The 16374-nt window shown below is 42.1% G+C and overlaps 1 protein-coding gene across 2 annotated transcripts in view; it reads left to right on the top strand.

Annotated features, from left to right (window-relative positions):
- MAF (MAF bZIP transcription factor) overlaps positions 1-16374 on the top strand; it is a 187190-nt gene that overhangs the window by 53843 nt on the left and 116973 nt on the right. The window contains exon 3 of one of the 2 annotated variants that reach the window (XM_066194648.1): positions 9169-10741. The exons of the other annotated variant lie outside the window; for it this stretch is intronic. The gene's annotated coding sequence lies outside the window, so the exon portion shown is untranslated. Of the gene's footprint in view, positions 1-9168; positions 10742-16374 lie in introns of those variants that run through there. 2 annotated transcript variants of the gene reach the window in all.

The raw sequence follows: 16374 nt of genomic DNA, 5'->3' as shown, positions 1-16374 counted from the left end.
TGTCCTGCCAATGTCTTGCACATGTTCTTAACTTTCCTGCCCTGGGAAGCAACTCCTGGCACCCTGCAAGGCAGGAGAGTTTTTCCATTCACTTCAGTGGGTGCGGGATTTCATTCTGCCTTACAGACCTGTGGATTTTAAAGGGACTCTCCATAAGGCACACTCGAGCTCTTTGCAGGGTCGAAGTACTTTATATTTTTAGCACTGACACGATGGTCATGAGGGAAAAGCACGTTTTTGCCCCGCTGGAAGGGCATGGCCAGACATGCTGCTCTGCTGGGGCTGTTCGGGGTCAAGTTGTTACTGGCCCTGAACCATTTCTTCGGGTGCTGCACCTTCCTGCTGCACAGCTTGGCTGCCATAATTGGAGCCGTGGAGCTGACCTGCACCAGCCGAAACATGTTGGAAAGTGGGGTTTTATAAATAGACTGTGTGGACAAAGGGTGTCTGCTCCGGGATGTTTATGGGGCTGGGGAGAGGAGCTTGGGGCAGGGGATGGAGCCTGACAGCTCCCGGTGAGGCAGCACGGCCCTCTTTGCAAAACAGGGAGCGCAGTGCTGGCAGAGCCTGCGGCAAGCCCTCGGCACAGGGAAGGACAGAGAGGCCACGACCCGGGGTGTGGGTGCTCAGCTATTTTCTCCCTGTGAGACTGGCTCCCAGGCCTTTGCTCATGCAAACCCTGACAGATCCCATCTAAATGAGTAGTTGGAAATTATGTGCTCCCTCCCTGGTCTGGGCTGAAGCTGAATTTTGCTACCAGTCTCAGGGAGTAGCTTCTGCTACTGAATGCAATTAAAGGAACCAGAACTTGGCACTGTGGGATCTAGCCCAGTGCTGGTAGTCAGGGTGATTGACATTAAATCCTTTGATTTCTCCAGAGGCATCATAATATTTTAAACTTATTATTAATTACAAGTATATTCATCTCCGAGTAGTATTAACAGTATTTCAAAATATAATTTTATCCTATCCGACCCGCTGGGGAAAAAAAAAAAAGCAGTTTTGGATGAACTGAACAACTTTATAGACACTGTGCTTTATAACCACATAGATTTTCCCTAGTTAGTTCCATTTCTATCTAATATTGGCAGAAGATTAAAGATACTGAATCAATGGCTGTAAAAGCTTACATTAAAAATTTGCAGTAAATGAGAAGAGGAAAATTTCATTAGAAACATAAATTGTAACAACTGGAATGCCTGCAACTTATTTTTAGTATTCTACTGACAGTCACACTTGAAAGCCTTTTTTTTTTCCAAATGTTTTCTTTTCTCAGATTAAAAAAAAAAGAAGAAAATGACCTCTAATATTTTGAAATATAGAACTAATTACAGAAGAGAGTGATCCTGATTCCACTGAAGTCAACTGCGGCATTCTTTATGACATTGCAGGATAGTGCCTCTATTAAGAAATAGTAAGGAAATGATATACTTTAAAGAGAAGGATTTAAAATGAGCTGGCTCTGTTGGCCTCTTTTGTAAAAATACCTTAGAGCCACTTTTATCAAGTCAAAAGGTTCATTGAAAAGAGAGAAATTAAAAGATGCTGCTCGTGGAGCCTGGCAAAACATGAAGTTCGCAACAAATATCTCTCCAATCCAATTATAACATTCAAATCAAGGAGGAAAAAAAATTATGAAATATAATGAAAGCTCTCTACTGAAAAAGTCTACTTGGAGGTGTCCAGACCTCAGGGAATTACCAAGTCAGCATTATAGTGAGGAAAAAATGTATTGCAAATGAGAATGAAATAATCAAATTTTTCTGGTGGAAATAAGTGCAGTTGTTTGATGTAATTTTGACACACAGCATAATTTCAGCATCAACAGTGAAGTTTAAAGAATCAGTGTGTCTTCATGAGATTTCTGTACATAAAAGCCATTCAATGGGAAAATCTAAATCAGACTTCGGTTTGCTCATTGGCCCCTCTACGAGAGAAAGCCCTGAATTATTTTAGTTGCAAATAGAAAAATAGAGATGACCCCTTTTCATTAATTTCTAGGCATCTTTTCCACTTGAAAATCCAGCATGATTGTATCACAATGATATAAATCACAAAAAATATGATGTGTGACTGTTTTTGTGCTCACAAAAATCAAACTGTGGTTTATATACCCACTCAGCTGTTTAAAAGTGCAGTTTTCCACAGTGAGCTACACTGGAATCATGCCACTGTGTTTCTTGCAGATGTAATTTTTCAGTATCATGGGGATATATTCCAAACAATTAAAACAATTAAAGTAGGGCATGTCTTCAGTATTTTACTCAATCTCATAGTCTGTATGAAATATATTTGTAATTTTGTGTTCATTTCCAAATGGAGACAGATTCACACACCCTCACAGCCAAACTCAGGACAAGAACCAACAATTAAATGAAGCCTGAGATCCAGTCCAAAGCAGGCATATACTCAATTTAATTTTTAAACAGCTTAATTAATAGTTTCAGTTAAAGCAAAGAAGTGAAAATGGGTCAAACTATGTAAACATTGGTTAGAAAAACACACTGTCCAGCCAAAGCATTGTAGAAGTGCTTTTAAGAAGAATGGTCTTTAAATATAATTTAAACATGGTTTTCCAACTTAGATAAAAGCCCAGTTCAGACAAGGCCCGAGCCTCTTTTTGTGCCACAAAGAATTACCAAGGTATGCTGAGAGTTTATTTAGTCTTTGATTGTTCTGGGGCCACGTTTCAGTGTGCAGTCATCCTTTTCTCCTTGCTGTCAGCTCGTTGTTACCTCTCGGCAGCTCGGAGCCCACCGTGTGGAAACCGCACCGAGCCACCGCCGGCTCCTGAGTGAGGGCTCGAAAACATCCCCCACAAATATTTACTGGGGTTTTGAAACGGGCTCAGAGACACTGCTATTGCACACTGAGTGTTTGCCTTCTGCAAACATCCACGTTCAAGTTCTTATCGACACAGCCCTCATGGGTGCTGGGGTCCCTTACATAAGTGTCAAGGCCAGGAGGGTGATATTGCTCTGGAGTAGTCAGGGAGTAGAAGCAGCACCGTGTGTCTTATCTGACCAGGCATTGCTCAGCAGCCTTCACTTCATGGGAACATTCACTTGTTAATTTCTTGGGAGTTTCTGGATTCCAGAGGGGCAAAGTCCTAAAGTGTAAGCAATTTTTCTCAATCCAGAGACTTACTGTATCCAGAGAAAACTATACTCTTTGTGAACCCCCTCCCCCATTTTTTGCAAATTTTTTCTGTGATACTTAAATTTCAGTTTAAACGGCCCAAGGGTGTTATTTGAAAGGGGTAAGAATGTTGTTTTTAAAAAATCTTTCTTAATTGTACCATTGCACTTACACGACTCATATATTTGAAGTTTCTGCTACAGTGAGTTCTTTGCAGATTTGCTGATTTGCAGTTAAATCCCAAGATCCTAACTTTTTGATTAGAATAACTAAAAGGTTTCTGTTTGCTTGTGGAGTTTTGGGGTTTTTCTGTATTTTTTTAACTTTAATTTGATTAAGTTAATAAAAAGAAAAAAGAAGAATAGAAAGAAATTGAGATGATAAGTACCGAGATGGGCTCAGGTGCATTGCTGTAGGAAGATATCACTGCCATTTTCTCCACCAGCACTACTTCCTGGTATGATAAACTTTGGGAGTTTGAGCCTAAACTTTGTCAGTTTTATCACATGAGAATTTTCCCCCAGTTCTTACGTTTCACCTTGATTTTTGCAGAGCAGGTCATGCAGCAGGAGCTGGCAATGTCTAAAGCTATCACTGCTCTTTGCCAGCCATCCTCTTTGGAGTGTGAAGTCAGGTTTGGGGGAGGAAATCTGTGGTTGGTGGCTTTTTGTGGAGTACATGACTGGAGGATGGGACTGTTTTGGCCTTCCTGATCTGGACAATTCTGTTTCCATTGTAAAGGACGACACAATCTGTGCAGGCAACAAAATCCAGCTGGTTCTTCTCTCCACCTGCAGGACATCTGCAAAAGGAGGGGAACAAATCAAACACCCTTATAATGAAGGACAGTTTTTACTGTTCACGTTCAAAAGCAAAACCACAACAGGAGACAATTTCCCTTTCATGAGAATGAAGCAAACAAACATTTTAGGCTGGAGAACAGGCTGGATGAGCTGACCTACTCTAGCTTGTCTGAAAATTTAAACGTGTCAAAGGTTCTCTGCCAGGCAAAGGGAAGATGTAGGAGAGGTTTTTATAAATGGCAGTTGGGCAATTAATGTTAACCATCAATATCAGAATGGCTTAGATTACATGATTAACTAGTAAGAGTTTTGAGCTGGCTGGTAATTTTAGATTAAATAGTCCGGCAGCCAGTGACTTGAATATTGATGAATATCCTGTGTTTTATTAATATGCATTCTCTATAAATTAGAGGCTTAGTACACAAAGAAGAATCCTAATGCTCTTGCTATTTTTCATTGCCACAGGTAGAGCTGAATAATTCATTACAATTAATTTATTTCACTGATTTAGCCTTTTGGGGCGGGGAGAGGTAGGGGGGAAGTTGAGCACAAGTAGTCTGCAGGTAATTTTTTCCATGTTTATTTATGATAAATAACTCACCAAACACATTTGAAGACTAATTCTTAGTTGTGGGGATTTTTTTTGTGTTTTAAATTGGAGAAATTGGAAGGAATATGGGCGTAAGTGCAAGCAATCTGCCAGTCAGTACAGGAACCCAAATGAATTTTAAATGGTAAAAAAAGCCCAACTAATTGCAAATACAACAGATACAGGGTCAGACTCATGTTGATTTGTATTGATTGGTGCAATGCTGGTTACATTGCATATTTCTGCTCCTCATTTAATTGATTCTAGTTCTTCAGAACCAAGATCTTCTTACAAATATTTCTGTGGGCAGAATTCATTGTCTGTATTTTGTCCCTAGTTCATAGGTGAAATGCTGCCCTGCTTGCAGCCAAAGGAAGTTTTATCCTTCATTCTGAAATATCCAGGATTCTGGCAGCTGATGACACCATTCCTGAAAAACCTTTCTGGTACACACCGAGAAATAACATGTCCGACACGAATGACATTTTATGTTTGAATACTCATGTGCAGATTTTTATTTTTTTTTTAATGCAGTGGGAGATGGTGCCTTAAATACGAGACAAAATGTTGCAGCACAAAGATCATTTGCCAACCCTGCAGCTCAGGGAGGCTGCAGCCCTTTCTCGGTGTCACACTCACATCCTGTGCAGGTAATATCCAGAAACACATGAGGAGGAGGAGGAGGAGGAGGAGGCTGGATGATTACTGCCTCTCCCTTTCCCTGGTTCTTGCAACACACTCACAGCAGTGAGACTTGCATAGCATGCAATAAATCATTGCCTCATTATGCTCCTTCTGGAGGTTTGTTTAGGGCACCTACTCTAGTACTGGCTACAGAAGATTGTTTGTTCTTCCCAGAAATTCCTCTCAGATACAGACCTCTGGTTTGATTTGCACACAAGGAAAAAATCTCTGCATCTTATTTTTGAAATAATTTCTCAGTGTGCAGTACAATTTACATTACAGAACTGCCTAAGAAAGTAATTTCAGCAATGTCTGGAGGGGATTTTAATTTGTAGGTGGGTGATTTTGTTGAGAACAGGAAAGGTTAAAGAAGGTTTTTGTGCTTTTGTGGTTTTGCGACTTGTCAATATGAAGTATTAATAAATTAAACAGAGGGTCTTCGTCCCCTCTTTTCTTCCTTCCTCCCTTGTTGCCTGCCTTCCTTTTTGCTTTCTTTCTTCCCTTATTTCTTTCTCGTTTACATAAAAGCTGTTGATCCCTTACCTAGCCAGATTTTGTTGAATTATTGTAGAAGAAGCCTTAAAAAGCTCATTGAAAACATTGTAAGGTCTTCATCCACTTTTTCTGTATGTCTTTAGCCAGCCCTAGTTCACAGCTGGTGCAGAAGGGCACTGGTGTGATAGATAGAATAGGGATTTTGACACTTGGTTTTGACTTAAGGAGACAAATTGTCCTAATAAAAGGTGAGCATTAGTTGGCCTAATTTACTAATGAGGAGCAGTTTTGCTGATTTTGATAAAACAGTATTTATTTAGCCTTGCACCAAGTAAATGCTGGAATATCCTAGATTGTACCTGCAATAGATTTGAGACTTTGGAGAGCAGGTGGGTACACTGCAACACGTCTGGGTTTTGCTGCAGTGTGACAATGTGATCTAGGATCTGATCCAGGCTCCTTGGAAATCAATGGAAATTCTACCCTTGACTTTACTGGGCTTTGGATCCTGCTCCAATTGTGCCAGGATGGAAATGAAATTGCTCCAGCTTGGGGGAAGAATTTTCTGAGTTAACAGATTCAGTGTTTTGTATTGATGGGTGTGTTTGTGTAAGGGGTCCTGACTTCAAGTTTGAGTGTTTTTGACACGTGCCTTGCCATGATCCTCCCTTCTAGTCACAGTTCCCTGAAATGCAATAGACTTCTCTTTTGTGACCACTCACAGACATCCCAGATGAACAATGACATTTTATAGATGATTGTAATGTGAAACTCAAAATCATTGTAAGCTTGCTCAAAATGTGACCTGCCTTCACACAAAAGCTCCCTAAGCTTTCTGAACCTCACAGCAAAGCTGGATGTGTTCACAGCCATAAAGAAACACGAAACTAAGTCACTTTGGTATATTTTGGGATTTCACTATACATCCTCCTGCACCATTGTATCTCAGAGTCCTGGGTATAATTCTCATTTGATCTTAAACACTTACAAAGAGCCTTGGAGTAGAAGATGTGCTGAGTTAAGGGCCAGAAAAGACTTTTTCCAACACCCACTGAAACCTGAGTCCCCCACAAACAATCAGGACTCAGCAAGAATTGTACCCAACCTTTTTTGATGGAAGTGCAGTGGTGACCTTCTAGATTGATTAAAGATGTGACATTGATTGACTTTGAAGGGAGCCACATCCACCCTTCTTCTGCCAAAAAGGCAGTGGCTGCAATGTGAAGCCTTAAGAATGGGGCATTGCTCTTCCAAGTACATGGAAGACATCCAAGGGTAACGGGATAATGCAGATAATGGGATAGGGTTTCTCCCCTCCCCTCCCTCAAATACCATATAGCTGGATTTTGGCTATCCAGCCTCATGCCTTAGAAGATTTTCTCTGATAGCTGCTTAAAAGATGAAATATCTGAGGAAATGAGCGCTTTTTAGGTTATTTAGGATGTTTGGTGGTTGAGAATGCCAGAAAGGACTGGTGATGTTGATTCTGCAGGAATCTTTAACGGTGATGGGGGTATGATGCTGGGAGGACTGGTGTGAGTGGAAAGGATGATGTGGTGGGGGAAAGCTTCATTCCTCTGGCCAACTCACCCCTGAGGATTGTTCTCACTGTCACTTTGGGGTGTCAGGTTTGAGAGGTGCAAAAATGGTCCTATTTGCCAAAGATACAGAGTATCTTAATGATACCTGGTCTCTTTAAGGCACCATTAGTTGGCACTGAGGAATATTGGCCTCCAGAATTACCACTTTTGAAAATCTAGGCCACTGAACCTGATATGAACTATCAGAAAGCAGAGACAAGGGAGCATTTATGTTGGAGAATGTATACTGGCTTGAAAACTACAAATCAAAATAATTCTCCCTTTTATGTGTAAATCTCCTTCTCTTTGATACACAAATTGAAAAGCTGTCTGGTTTCCTTGTAGTTTCTGTAAGCAAGCAGTGTGTGACTGCACCCTCTAGAATGCCATTCAAGTGTTATTTGAAGTGCAGACCTCCTAAGGTCAAGCAAGCTCATCTGCAGGCTAAAACTGAGCCCACCAAACTTTACACCTAAAACCAGCAGGCAAGGGGGTCTCGAGTTCCACAGCTCCCTCGTGACAAGGGCATGGTGTGACAAACAGTGAAGTACCAAAAGATCAAAGCACTTTTTCAGGCACAACAATAAAATCAGAGACAGAAAAACACCAGGTCCTGGTGCAGGTGTCTGCTCTTCCAAAGCAGCCTTTGTCAGGTTTGACACAGCCAGCCCATGGCAAGGGGATGCAGGCAGGAGCTGCACACTGGCAGCAAATAAACATCAGCAAATGAACATCCTGTGTGGTGCATTTCTGAGCTGGGAGAAAGGCTGGAGAGCCACTGCATGAAGCCCACATGGAAGGGATTATTGGGGCACGCTGAACCCACTGTGAGTTTATTGGAACTTTTCAATACAAGCATGGAAAGACAGTGTGATGTGTTTTGCTCATGTTCCAGAGCTGTTTTCCCTAGTTGAGCACCTCACTGCAGGTCCTGTGGAAGTCAATAGCTGTCTTGCCTTTCAGAAGGATTATGCCCTTAAATAGCATCTTTAGGAAGTGTACTTTGCTTGGTGATAACACAAAGCAGAGGGTGGATGATTAACACCAATTAGGATTATTTACAAGAACCTAGAAAACAATAGGTCCATAAATCATTGTCTTATCAATTGTAGTTCCTCCTGAGTAATTCAGTCATCATTGGGCACACTGTGTGTTTCACTGTTTGTTAAGTACAGATCACACTGATCTTAGCTGAAGTGTGTGCAAATGTTGAATGCACAATATGATCAAAAATAGAAGCATATTATAAAAAGGGTTCTGATAGTTTTCAACATTTTTATGTTTTAAATCCCCAACAGTTTTCCCCCAGGTATATTGAGTGAATTTAGGGCGACTGACAATAGCCTTGCTTCTCTTGGGTTATGCTTCAGCTCTGTCTACATTTGTGTCTCCATTTGGGGTGGTTTTGCAGTAATCCTCTGGCTGCTTCCATTTGTTGGGTACTGGTCCAGCTGCAGAACAGCTCCAATGCACACATATTCCTTCCAGAGGAGCGCCAGTGGAGAGTTCTCCCCAAAAGCAAGCCAGGGCATGGTGGGACACAGTGCTCTGATCCAAGGGGCAGCCGCACCACCACAGAGTCCTTCAGGGTGTCTGTAACCCTGCTTTGCAAGAGGAAGGATGTCAAACTTCCCATACCAGCCTGGAGGGGAGCTTGTACTTCAGAGAGGGTCATCTGCTTTATGTGACAGCCTTTTTGCTGGTGACTGGCAGCTCTTGAAGCACTATTCCTCTTGCTTCCACCAAGACATCTCCTGGCTCATTATTCTTTTTGTTTAGTAACTGCCCGGTCTTCTGTAGCTGTTCCTCCTTGCTGCTGATCTTTTTTCCTTCTACTTTTATCACTTTTTGTGATCCCTTTTCCAATTTCCAACCTTAGTCTCCCAGAAGACCTGGAGTGGTGACGCCTGGATGCAGAGGAGATCACACTGCTTATAAATCTGCACCATGAGGAGGCCAAAAGTTTCTGCAGCAGCAGGAGGTAAGGCAGGACTGCTGGTGGGTGTAAGGAGCAGAGAGCAAAGCCACGTCAGTTGGAGAAGAAGGCAGCAGCACCCCTGAGGATGGCTTTGGGGCAGTGCCACGGTCCTGTACAGAAAACTTGAAGAGACCCTGAAAACTTCAGGTGGGAACACACCAGCCAAAACAGCTGCTTGTGTGGTTTGGTCCATGGACCTTTGGGGTCTGCACACCAGAGACTGAAAACTCTTGACTTACCCTAAATTTCTTCTTTGTGGACTTCTGATGTGATAGGAATGGCACAAAAAATTCCAATTTATCTTCTTCGCCATAATGTTTCCAGCCTGCTAATTTTCCCAGGACTACTTTCTGCTCACATTACTGGAACTTAATTACATGAAGTTTAATTTCAGTTACTTGGCCAGCTTTAAAAACATATATTCAAATTTGAACCACAAGGACAGAATTTTGGGAGCCTCTTTGTCCTCTCACTTTGTGTTAATTTAAATGAGGAAACTGTGCCTCTGAATCTCTGCTTTACTTCACCTGTTCCAAGTGAGTCTCAGTTCTGGAGAGACTTCCCCGACTCCCAGCAATCTAAGGGAGAGCACAAACAACCCCTTATGTTACCGTTTATGCTTTTGAAACTGTGCTAACAGTAGATATTTGTCTCCTGCTTATGCATTTTCCTGTAAATAAAATGTATTGAGACCAGAGATAGAGTTACACTGACTTTACACCAGATAATGTATTGACATTTTACAAGAAAGTGTTGTATTTTCCATACCTTTCAAAAGTAGATCTTACAATGTTTAATCATAACAAGGAAAAGAAGTGGAAGGAATCAAGGGAGGGACATGGAGGGAGAATGCAAAAGGTCATGGATGGGAAGTGGTGGAATTGGAGGATAAGAGCACCTATCAAGGCATTATCTGAGAATTCCTGTGATAAGAACTTATCTTTCTGGCTTTATTATTTCATTATCATCTGCTGTTTACCTGATAAGTAATAAATGGCCTCCAAATTTTATTGCATATGCTCACTTTCTTTAGATTTTGCATCGGTTTGTTCCCCTCTTAAGATCTTATTTCTGTGAAGGAATGAAGATTTTGTTTTTTTGCTGGGGTTGACTTTTTCCTCTGGTATTTCAGTGTTATTTGGCTAGCAAGTCCCACAGCAATTCCTTGGATAACGCTTCCAGCTATCACATTGGGATGATCAAGGATACATTGCAGCTGATGTTCAAACACCGATGTGTATCTGAGGTTGGGCACCCACCTCCAATTCAGCAGATACAAAACTCTCTAAAAAGCCAAGAAAATAGAGCTTTTTTTAAACACTCCAACCTGCTAGTGGATTATCCTTAATGGATTGGCAGCATGCCTCTCCTTTTCTCTGCAGGAATGCTGGCCTGGCCCTGCAGCCCTGGGTTTGGGTTTTTGGTGGTTTTGTTGGTTTTTTTCTCCTGTGTTACAGCATGCAGAAAAAATAAAGTGTAAGACTGATTTGTAATAGTTCACGACTTTTTTTTTTTTCCCTCTGCAGCTTGGGATTAACTTATTTACCTGCCAGGAGGCAAATATAGTGGCCAGCACTTCTCTTTGGGAGTGACCCTGCCTTGTCAGCATGGTCCTGCAGGAGAGGGCTCCTTGCATGGGCTGGCTGTTGTTTCTGGGAGCCCACGGACACACCTTCAAAGGTTGAGGGTTCAGCTTCTTCTGCGTGAGAGAGGAGAGGAAATGACCTTCACCCAGCTGAGCAGGGAACAACAGGAAGCCCTCACGGTCCTGCCATTTCCCACCCCTAGGATCCGGAGCTCAGGGACCTTCTTGATGAACTGTCAGTGCTTTTGTCAGGGTTTAGCTACTGCAAATATATTAGCAAAGTATGTTGATGATTCATGGGGAAGTGGTGTACGCTGATTTAAGTGATGGACTAGCCATTCTGTAATGGATTTGAGAATTCCCAATCAGATTGTACTTAGTTTTATCAAGCAGGAAGCTGGCAGGCTGTGTTTTAATCAACTGATAGCATCTCTTGGCAATTGGCATCCAGCTAGTGGACTTCTCAAAGACCAGCTCGCTAAGTTACAAACAGTCACAGCCACTCAGATCGCTCAGCTTTCCCTCCGATTTTTTTTCTGTTCAGCTTGTTTCTTTCCCAAATGAAACTTTTGGCTGGAAGTGCAGGAAGATGCAGCATATCTGCTTGTCTTTCACTGATGTTTAGAGGGAATGGATGAGGCAGAATGCATTTGCTTCATCCCCCAGAAAGCTATGCTGAAAGAAGCTCCTAGATGTAGCAAAAAAATCCCAGAACCAGACAAATTCTAGGATTTGGTTCTGGCACAAGTTTTTGGAGTGTTCACATTGCATAAGTGTAGTAAATCTACAATGTGGGGCCACACCAGGTAAGACGTGCCCTTTTCCCCTTTGATCAGGCCATGACTCATTGTTCCATGACTCATTATCTATTTTGTCACCAAAGACAGACCCGGTGTTCTGACCTGTACCTGCAGATATCAAGAATGGTTCCCCACCCTGATAAAACTCATCACTCTATTTGTTACTTCTGGGAGAGACCAGCTCCTGCAGAGCATCTTCACTGCACAAACCCTCAGGTGCCACAGCTACCTTAAACAATTCCCTGCTCAGGATTTATGTTTTGTCACAGTTATTGAGCTGTGGAGCCATCCACATGCATGGAGCTGCGCTCAAGCACAACCTCAAACCTGAGGAGCTGGTTTGTTGTGCCTGGCTCCTGTGGAGTAGTTACTGTACTTAGCAACCCACCTCCAATATAAATATATCTGCTACTCTGAAGAGCAGGCTTTGAAAAGCACCAGAAGGGATCACTCCCCCATAAAGATTTTTTTCCAACATTGCAGAGCTGTTGGAACTTTCAGAGAGAAATTCTTCTCCCAGTTAAGCATCCCAGCCAGAGGGGCAAAGATTTCACCACGGGCTGACAAAGCTCTGGTGCAACCTTCTGCAATGAGCCATGAACCCCCATTTAAGGCTGGGTCCTGTCTGAGCTGCTCTTGAGCCATGCAGGCATGGAGGGAGGTGGAGAGCAGCCATCCATACAGCTGGGATTTGGGAGCCATCTGTGATGTCTTTGCACAGGGGTCCCACAGCACAGTGTGGAAAACCAGCACCCTGATCTGAGAGCTGAACACTAAAACCACATGGGTTTGAAATCGCTCAAACATTTGGAACCCTCAGAAGAGGCTGATGATTGAAAGGCTGTAAAACAATCATGATCCCAAAAAGTAATAAAGCTAAAAGTGAGGTGTAAGGAACAGAGAGGAGTGATTCATCTGGAAATTGTACTCCTGAAATTGTGTGACAAGTCCTGGGTGAGGGAAGAGCCGTGTGTGAGTATTTAAGGGCCAGATCCTGGCTTGTCCAGAGGCATTGAAGATCCAGTGAAGATTAACAATGGACCCTGTAGCTGGAAGGAAAATTTTAGCTTCCGTCTTAGATATTTTGTGTTGACCATTACATGAAAAGCAGAGAAGTCAGACCCCTGTTTTCAGTGTCATGTCCCATGAGTCTTTCAGCAGACAAAGACCCTCATGTCAAGAAATGAAGTTTCCAATGCCAGAACTACCAAAAGGATATATGAAAACAAAGCTGAAAAAAGTCTTCTCTCTCTGGGGTGGAAGTATACAATTTCCACTGGGCCATTTTCTGTGTAAACATTCCTATTTGTATGTTTTACAGATTAAAACAAAAATGTATCTTCCAAACATATTCAATAAGTCAATTTTAAACAAGTTAATTAATGTATCTAAGTTTTATCACAGAGAATAAGTGGAAAAAATCCCCCAGCCAAATGTAAAGTCTAATCTTGATTTTCTCACTCTTTGAGTTCATTTATTACAATGTTTGCTCACTTTTATAAAAGCCATGCTCATGTAATAATCTAATTTCTGAGAGCATCTCCAGGGACAGGAGATCACATTACAATATCTCACATTATGTGTCATTCAGGCAGTATCTCCCAAATCATAAAACCTATGGAAGGGGAATGACACCTGAATAGCAGATTCCTCCTCCTTTTCTTTTTTCCTTTACTGAGCATTTTTTTTTCCAGCCCAATCCTTTCTTCCTTATACTGTCTGACCTCATGCACCCAGGCTGCTCATCTCCATTCTGCAGAGAAATAGGCTGTGGTGTACATCTCTCCTCACTCTACCTGACCACCTTATCCTGTTTCACACTGTCTCTCATATAGTTTGGGATTTTCCCTCCTGGGCTTTCATTTGTGTCACCTCACTTGTCTGTGTTTTGTGCCTATGGGTTCTGCTTTGTGAACTGATGAACTGGAGCAGAGAACTTGCCCTGCTGACAAAAAAATCTGAAAAAAGCCCAAGTTTTAGATCAGTAATTCCCCTGCTCTGAGTAATTTCATTTCTGGCCAAAATTGTCCTAACAAGACAAGTACAGAGAGACAGGACCTCTCCAGCTGCCTCTGGTGCCAACTCATAGACCCATTGTCCTGCCATCTTCATTTCTTTCAGCAGCTTCAGGGATCTTGAAGACCTCAAGGGAGGCTTATATGGTCTTAAAACATTTCATTGATCCATTCATGTCCACACAGTCCAGGGCTTCCATTTTTAAGATTCCTTCCCTATTATGGTGGAAACTGCCTAATTACAATAGAAACCTGTTAGGAACATGCTTCAGACACCAGTGTTGGTGTAGCAAAGCACTTGCAGCTCGCCCAAATCTCAGTGTGCAAAGCTATGGAGCCCTTGGGATGAAAATGGGTTTTCTAGGAGATGATTCTGCTTCTCTAGATATTATTTTAATATTCAAAGCCAAGGTCACAACCTCAATCCTAGCTCATCCAGTTGACAACAAAGGCTATAATCAATTTTATTTCTTATGATGCATGCACTCCCATTGCCCATTTCTTCATGCAGAAGTTGTGCACCAAATTATCTGGTCTGATTAATATCAGGTTACTGTGCCTACTAGTAATCTTACAACACAACTTTGCAATGGGAAAATAGTCCTGGCCTTTTCAAACACAGAGGAGAGGAGAAAAAAAAAAATCACATCAGGATTAAACCAGTTCTGACAATTTCTCATTTCCATTTATTCAGAAAAAAGTCATAATTGAGACTTAGAGAAAAAGAGAAAAACCCTCCATGCCTTTAAGTGTAAAATCCATTTTAGTAGCAGGAAGCTGTTATATGGTTAGAGCAGTTATTTTTATTGTCTGTCTGGGTATAGTTTTTAACTGCAGGCACAGAATAAATCAATAGTGTCATAAAGCTACTCTCACCCTCTGCCCTTTCTAAAGGGACATTGTTCAGTGTCTGTGCTGGATGTGACACAGACTGTGATTTGATGCACAGAATTATGCCTCTACTAATGTTCTGGGGGAGAGATCTCTGTGACACATATTTACCTGTATCTCTTTGTCCATATCATCTCAGAGTCATCAGATTAAAAGCAAAATAAAGCACAGGTATACACACCAAAATGTCCAGAATTTTTTCATCAGAAGAAAAGGGTTATTCTGGTTATTCACTTGCAAATGATATTTTCAATTAATTTGTGCATTCATAAATTGTCTCAGGTGGTGTATTTCCCAGACTGCCTGAGAAAACATGCAGTGATTCATAGGACAGTCCACACAACTTAAACCTGACTGTAACCTGCTCTTTAATACAGCAAGGAAGGACAGAGCAAGATCTGACTGTAGGAAGCTGGTGCTAAATAAAATTGTCCTGAAAGTGTGCCTTTTTAATAGCAAGAGTAGTTAATGGCTGGAACATTTGGCATAGGAATGTGGTGGATTGAGCATTGCTTTCAGTCTCTAAATCAAGAGTGAGTGTCTTTCTAAAGCTATGCAATAGCTTCAGCAGAAGTTATGGCTTTGATGCTGAAATGAGTGGGTGAAGTTCTTCAGCTGTGTTACATAGGAAGCAAAACCAGATGACTGTGATGGTCCTTTTCAGCCTTACTAATCCATTAAATCCTGGTTTGGGCCCTTTCACACACCAGGGTTTAAAGCAGCCTCTCAGGTTTTCCGGATGGTTTCTGCAGGCAATACACGTTCCAGAGCTGGATCTGACAAGCTCCATATAAATGGGTGTCCGGAATTGACACACTTTATAATTTATATATAAATCACTGCCTCTAAATGCAGTTCCAGATCCATTTCCCCGTGCAGCTGAGCTCACTTCGTCTGGTCTGTGCAGTGGGGATTTTCCTTTGCAAAGTAGATATGCATCTGAACTGAAACACACACCACATGCTGCTGGAGACCCCGAAACCTGCCACCCCTATCATGGACCACAGAGAAGTAAACCTTTATGGATCAAATTCCTAAGAGATTTATCAGCAGCGATTCCTGTTGTCAAGTTAATTCATCGCTCCTCTCCTTGCTTGCTCATTGCAACTTCCCCAGGTTGGCACTTCTGACAGAGGCATGAAAATTGTACTTGTTCTGCAAGTGGGAGGTGGAGACAGTGAAAATCTGTGCCCTGTCTGTGGGACTCCGTGCTGAGACAGCTCTATTTTCGCATCTAGTCACAAGCCCATTGGTATTACCTCAGTATTTGTTTTGAGGATGGCTCTCAAGAAATGGAATTGGAGTTTGGATTTGGTAAGCTTAGAGGAAGTAAACCCTGAAATAATTCAAATGGTTTCTGAAGGCAGCAGCACCCACAGGTAGCTTGGTGCTGGACAGACAGAAGCAGAGAGTCTACAGGAGCCTGCACACTCCGTGGTGAGCGTGGTGGGTACCACTCACCTGCGTAACCGAGTATTTGTTTTCCTTCTCTCTGCAAAACGCTTAGTGCTGGATTTTTATGTCTATAAATACTGGTTTGGATTTCCCTTCCTTCCCTCTCCACGCTCCATTGAAAGCAAAGACATCTCACCCAGCACCATTTGCTGACTCCTTCCCTTCTGCCCTTCCCCTCCCCCAGAGCATGAGCGCGGTGGCGTGCGGCCCCACGGTTTCCCCTCAGGACACTGGCACTTGGGAAGGAGAATAACAGATGTTGGGGAAAAAACAACACCCTGTCAGGTAGAAAAAAAACACTTTAGCAAAAAAACCCCAAACTATATGAACTTCCCACCTTCCCAAACTTTCTCATGAATAG

The sequence above is a fragment of the Chamaea fasciata genome, unplaced genomic scaffold (assembly GCF_029207755.1).
Source record: "Chamaea fasciata isolate MVZ Bird 193981 ecotype frontalis unplaced genomic scaffold, bChaFas1.0.hap1 SCAF_12, whole genome shotgun sequence".
NCBI classification, from domain to species: Eukaryota; Metazoa; Chordata; class Aves; order Passeriformes; family Sylviidae; genus Chamaea; species Chamaea fasciata.
Note: the sequence above shows the minus strand (reverse complement) of the source record. Positions and strands in the feature narration are given on the sequence as shown.